The following is a 6,819-nucleotide window of genomic DNA, read 5'->3' on the forward strand; positions in this document are numbered from 1 at the left end:
TTTCTTACTAATGAGTTCACATAAACAGTATTCTTTGTGTCCGCCCTGTGAATGCTCTCTGAAGGTACAACACACTTTCAATGTAAAGTGAGCCCTTAAGTGGGCAGTGTACCAATGGGACTTCGAGAGGCGCTCTAACTTTCCAAGAGACCCGGAATTATTGTTCATTGAATATTCCTGTAGAATGTAGTTCTTTGTAAGTGCTACTAACCTTGCTGTATTTATTCTTTAAATGGGAATTTTAGATATGCAGATTATGGTGTAAAGCTTGTTCGAAAAATACTTAAGACATTATAGTTTTGAAAACTCTTAATACCTAGGATACTAATTAGAGTAATACAACAGGAAGTTGAAACACTGAGAAAGTCCTTTGTTCCACCATATGCTATAAGTCTAAATTGTATTACTGGTGAGTAAATTGCTTCAGTCTTGGTGAAAGATGGATGGATAGATAGACAGACAGACAGACAGACAGACAGATATTTTCTAATAAAAACTATGTATTGATATGCCCCCCAGATAAAATCACACTCATATAGTACGAATATAGATATTTTCTTGTCACTTTCCTTAAACAATATGGTATCCTAACTATTTATGTAGCATTTACATTGTATTGGGGTCTGTAAATAATCTAGAAACTATGTAAAGTGTCTGAAGGGGGACAAAGGTGACTCAGCTGACAGATTGACTGCTCCACAAGTGTGAGGACTTGAGTTCAGATTCTGAGCACTCAAATAAAAATCCAGGCATAGAGTTGGCAAGATGGCTCAGCAGGGAAAGGCGTTTGCCACCAAGGCTGACAATCTGAGTTTAATCCCAAAGATCTACCTGGTGGGAGGAGAGAAGTCACATCTGCAGGTTGTCCTCTAACCTCCACATATGTACTATGGTGCAGAGAGAGAGAGAGAGAAGGAAAGACAGAGACAGAGAGATACGGAGCGTGACAGAGAGACAGAGATAGACAAAGAGAGACAGAGAGGAAGAAAGAGACAGAGATAGAGACAGAGAAGGAGAGAGAGACAGAGGAGAGAGCTTTTTAAAGCTAGGCATGATGGTGAATGCCGGAGCGGCAGAAACAGGACGATCCCTGAAACTTGCTGGCCAGATAGTATTGCCAAATGGGTGAGCTCCAGGTCAAGTGAACGACCCCATCTGAAAAAAAATAACTTATGTGCTAAGTAATGAGGAAGGCACCTGGTGCTGACCTCTAACCTCTGATCTCTGAACTCTGCACACTTGTGGAGCACTGTGACAGGTCTTTGTAATCCCAGCAGTGGGGAAAAGGAGACAGGAAGATCCTTGAAGCATATTGGCCACTAGTCTAGCTGAGCGGACGACCTCTAGGTTCAGTGAGATACCTTGTTTTAAAGTTAGTTAGTAGCTCTTTCTAAGCTGGTGCTCCATAAGGAGGAAGCCATGTTCAGCTCCAGTGCCAAGATTGTGAAGTCCAAAGTCGAGAAGCCAGATGAGTTCGAGTCTGGCGCTGCTCGAGCTGAAGAAAAACTCAGATCTCAAGGTGCAGCTGCGAGAGCTCAGCATCACCGCGGCCAAGGAAACTGGAGTTGGCGGTCAGAAAGCGATCATAATTTTTGTACCAGATCCTCAGCTGAAGTCTTTCCAGAAAATCAAGTCCGGCTAGTTTCAGTGTGAAACATGTAGTCTTCATTGCTCAGAGGAGGATCGTACCCAAGCCAACCCGGAAAAGTCCACGAAAAATAGGCAAAAGCGCCCCAGAAGCCACACCCTGACAGCAGTGCATGACGCCATCCTTGAGCACTTGGTCTTCCCAAGTGAAATTGTGGGTAAGAGGATCTCTGTGAAAGTGGATGGCAGCTGGCTCATAAAAGTTCACTCAGACAAAGCACAACAGAACAACATGGAGCACAAGGTCGAAACTTCTTCTGGAGTGTACAAGAAGCTCACTGGCAAGGATGTTAATGTTGAATCCCCAGAGTTTCAGCTGTAAAGAAAATGACTGAATATAGTATTAGTCATTTAGAAAAAAATAGCAAGTAAAATATGAAGTGTGAGAGAGAAACTTGACAATAACCTCTGGCCTCCACACATTGAGTTCACAATTTTAAAAAGTTAAAAATTAATAAAGTATATGAAAGAATATATATATATAGGTTATATGTAAACACACACACACATACACACACACACATATATATATACATATATATATATATATATATATATATATATATATATATATATTCTTTTATATGAGATCTGAACATCATCTCAATTTTATGTCCACATGAGCATCAAGGGATGACTATAATTACAAACCAAGAGAAGGGATGGAACAATCACCCTCGCTGATCCTTTCTCGGGTTCCTTTGGGAGTATCAGCCAGTGGCTTTGAGTGGTTAAAAGCAGATGGGGACAGTGGATACCAACCCTGCCACAACCTTGCTACAAGGTCACTGAGCCAGCAATCTGTATCATATTCCAACTGTGGACAAATTCTTTATTCCCAAGCAGGAACACTCCCTGACCTGTCTACAGGCAGGGAGAGATCCTACTCAGCCTCTGGCACATAGGCATCACTGGCAGTGAAAGGCAGGAGTCTGGTGCATTTCAGAAAAGGCACGTGGCTTTATGACAAGAATACCGTGTTCTGCCCCACTGCCAACAGCCAGCTTCCACTCCCTTAGAATCTGGCCACAGCACTCCTGGTCCTGGAACTTCCTGCGACAGCTACAGCACTCACAAATGGGCTCACAGTTGGCTTCAAATGCTGCAGTCATCATACTGACAGCCCTAATGCTTTTACCTATGCAATAACATTCAAAAGGACAAGGACATAAGTGCTGGAGGATAGAAGCTACAGTCTGGCTCTCGCTGCCTTCCAGGCAGAGTCTCAGCCATTCACTCCCTCAGCTGTAGTATCCTGGACCCCATCTGGCCACTGCCATCACCTTGTCCTACATAACCATCACTGTTGTTCGTCATCCTCACTGGGGACCAAGAGTAAGCTTGTATTCTATATGCTTGGGCCAGGTCTTTAATGGGACATGAAGGCAAGGGTAAGCCTCCTACCAACTCAGTCAGCTGCCCCTATATCTCGGGTCAGAGGTTACAATATTTTTGGGTCACCTACCCCCCCCCATGGAAAAAAGAGATACTTGGCTTGACTTAATTTGCCTCCCAGCTCAGCCTGATCTTTTGGGCCAACAACTGGCAGGAGAAGAACTCAGAAGCCAATGAGCTCCATGAGCCAATTGAGTCACAAATGGAACCTCTGACCTTCCTTTGGAGAGCCTGAAGGCATCTGCCTTCACCACATGTCATGGTTTGCAAATGCTTGGCACTTTTTGAAGGAGTGGCACTATTAGAAGGTGTGGCCCTGTTGGAGTAGGTGTGACCTTGTTGGAGTAGGTGTTTCACTGTGGTTATGGGCTATAAGACTCTCATCCTAGCTGCCTAGAAGCCAGTATTCTGCTAGCAGCCTTCAGATGAAGATGTAGAACTCTCAGCTCCTCCTGCACCATGCCTGTCTGGATGCTGCCATGTTTCCGCCTTGATGATAATGGACTGAACCTCTGAATGTGTAAGCCAGCCCAATTAAATGTTGGCCTTATAATAGTAGCCTTGGTCATGATGTCTGTTCACAGCAGAAAAACCCTAACTAAGACACCACACTGTTCCTGGTGAGGGGTGGCTGTCCAGAGGTACAGGTACTGGAGGTAGGTACTGGAGAGAAGACCCACTCAGACAAGAAATGACAAGTGTAGAGAGACATGGGCCACTGACAGAGAGTGAGAGCTAGAGGTGGAGACAGGGAAAGCTAAAGCTGTCAAAGACGAAAAGCAGAGATCAGAAGGGTCCCTGACAGCTAGTAACAGTCAACTGATCCTGGAGGCAGCTGGCAAACTGAAAGCCAACAGTTAGAGAAGCACAATGCAGAGAAAGAAAGAACAGAACTACAGACTTTGTTAGAACAAACAAACAGATCCCATAGTTTAGGGATGGGAAGCAGCAGTGAGAGTTCCACCCAGTGCAGCCCTTCTTAAAGGGACCAGTTCCTGTTTTCCAGATCAGCCCTAATTCCCCTGACCTTCCTCCACTAGTTAGGGAGAAGGTGGCTTGAAGAGAAAAATTTAAAACATGGCATGTCTGAATCTATTTTACTCTGTTGTTATAAAACATCTGATGCCAGACACTTTATAAAGAAAAGAGATTCACTCCACTTACAGTTTGGGGGATGAATAAGGTGGCTTCACCTGTTTGGCATGTTTCCCTCTGTGTCAAGACTTGGCAGATGGTACCATGGATGAAATGGATACACGTTGAAGAGATGAATCACATAGTGAGGCAGGAAGCAAGAGACCGAGGGAAAGAGCAGAGACGCCATCTTTATAACACTCTGCCAAGCCCAGACCTGACCTACTCCTAGGAGACCAGAATTAATCCACCCATGAAGGTGAGGCCCCTATGACCTAATGACCTTCCATGGGCCCAGCTTTTAAGGGTCCCATCCCATCCACCCTGCTGCCATGGGAGCCAAGCCTCCTACAAGAACCTTTGGAGACAAACTATATCCATGTACCTGAACAAGACAGAGTGAGAGAAAGAAAAACATGGTGCACAGTAGGATCGTTAAACAGCACTTTTCCCCTGCTTTGTTGACAAGAGATCCTGTATTCCACTTAGCACTGAATCCAGCAAAATCCGCCTTGCATTCTGCAGCCACACTAATGTCTCCAGTCCAAAATTACTTCTAATCTTTCTATGCTTATTAACCAGGCCTAGGGATTTCAGATTAGGACTCTTCATATGCTAATCAGCCACCCCAGGGTGTGGAACAGAATTAATTCATCCATTTCAAGACTGAGAGCCACCAACCCAACCTAACAGAAGAAAAGCAAAGGGGCTGGAAAGAGGGGGAGGGAGTGGACCTGCTATTTCAGCTAAGGTGGCTGGGGAAGACCACCAAATTCTAGGTCCAGTCAAGTGTCTGGTTCAGAGATGGATCTTTTATGTAAAATATGGTCATTTGTCTCCCATCGATGGGGATACAGCCTGAAAATGAATTGTCAGTGTCAGTAAGCAAACATCATAACGTGTACTTAAGCTAAAAGATGGCTGCTGCCTCATTAAGTGATATGATCTTCAGTGACCACATTTGGGTGAGCTGTCTGTAGCTGTAGGACACGAATCAGGTAACGGTCCTTGTCTAAAAACAACACTCATGGCGTGCTCTTCATTTTGTAGAAAATGTTCTGGTTTCATAAAGACCTGAAAAGGGGTTAGAAGGGTCACCCCATGATGTGACTTCTACTGAAGAACATCCTGGAAGCCCCTCCAGGTGTGCTAGGCTCCACCCCAGATTCTCTAACGACCATAATCCCACCAATACCTGAGCTCACCCCAAGATCAGATCACAAAATCCCTCTGATACTAGGCTACAATGGAAAGATACACACACACACACACACACACACACACACACACAAAATCTCACTTCATAGGCTGTTCTTAAACAATCTTCCTGCTTCCACCTCTACAGTGCTAGTATTCCAGTGTTCAGTCATCGTTTGCATTTTAAATAATGATATCAGAAAGCCACTGTGCCTTTAAGAACTGACCTGATTTTCAAGAAGAACCACCCTCCATTATGTAGCGGGCTAGGAGCCCATGTTTGCTCCTGTTACCTTTACTCTGGAGGATTTACCTCCTCTGTGCCTTAATTCCTTCTACCAAAAGTGATGGTATCGGAGCTCACACATAGAAAAGGTGTGAAGACTAAGAAGGCTGGTCCATATACAGGACTCCAAACTTGCTGGACACCCAATCAGTATTCATAGGGCTGATATCACTGTCAGTTTAAGATGTTCACTGACTGGAGAAGACTATAGGGGAAGGAGTGGGTAAACTTGAGCTTTCTCTAAAGTTCCAAGTCATGGGAGCCTGTGAAGGCCTGGCATGGCTGTGCCCCAGCAGAAGGCCTGAGAGAGTCAGTGAACCCTGCGATCCCATAAAGTCAGCCTCAGTGTCTTGGTTCTTAGCTCATAAGCATGGTGATCTGTTGGCAGCCTTAGCATCAAATCCTGGGCCCTAGTGCCAGTCCTCACAGGCAAGGCTCAGCCACTTGTCCTCAATAGTACAAATAAACAGCAATGAAAAGTGAAGAAGGAAGTCATTCAGGGTGGTCACACTGGGAAGGATAATGAAGAGCCCTGGAGCCCACCCCTCACCACACACACAAGTCCATCTTTCGGGTCCTGCCATGAGGCTTAGGTTTAAATGAAGGCCAGGATACCATGGCTCAGCACATGGTAAAGGTGGTTCCACCCATCACTGTCCTCTTGGCTCCAGAATCTCCACCAGGGTGTTCTGACAGGTTGTCAGAACTGTGTAACATCTCTTTATGGAAGAAAAGTTCCTCCTCTGACTGTCACCAGGCTCCAGCCTTTTCCCTCATCTAGCATGAGATTTCCAGGGAAATTCCAATTCGCTGGGGACTATCGTCTCAATGGTCTGCTAGCTAAAGAGAGCAAAGTGTCTCTTCTGAATATCTTCATGTCTGCCACAATGTGCATAGCTTGGAGCAAGACGATTCTTCCCTGCCCTGGTTCTCCTGAAGATAGAAGCTTTGGTGGGATGTGACTGTCTGCGGAGAGCCAGAACTTGGCTAAGCTACCACCTACTTGGCCTGCAGGGGTTAGGGCAAAAGGGAGCCCTGGGAAAGGGGAAGCAAGGCACTGCCCCAAATGTTAACAAAACAAGCTCTTCTATCTGGAAATTTAACTAGAACCATCCTGCTTAAGTTAAGATAGTTCCATATCTCCAGGTTCATCAGCCAAT

General features: G+C 45.1%; 1 pseudogene; it reads left to right on the top strand.

Annotated features, from left to right (window-relative positions):
* The first annotated feature begins 1,419 nt into the window (after positions 1–1,419).
* Positions 1,420–1,969, top strand: LOC117706063 (small ribosomal subunit protein eS7 pseudogene; annotated as a pseudogene).
* The last annotated feature ends 4,850 nt before the right edge of the window (positions 1,970–6,819 follow it).

The sequence above is a fragment of the Arvicanthis niloticus genome, chromosome 3 (genome assembly GCF_011762505.2).
Source record: "Arvicanthis niloticus isolate mArvNil1 chromosome 3, mArvNil1.pat.X, whole genome shotgun sequence".
NCBI classification, from domain to species: Eukaryota; Metazoa; Chordata; class Mammalia; order Rodentia; family Muridae; genus Arvicanthis; species Arvicanthis niloticus.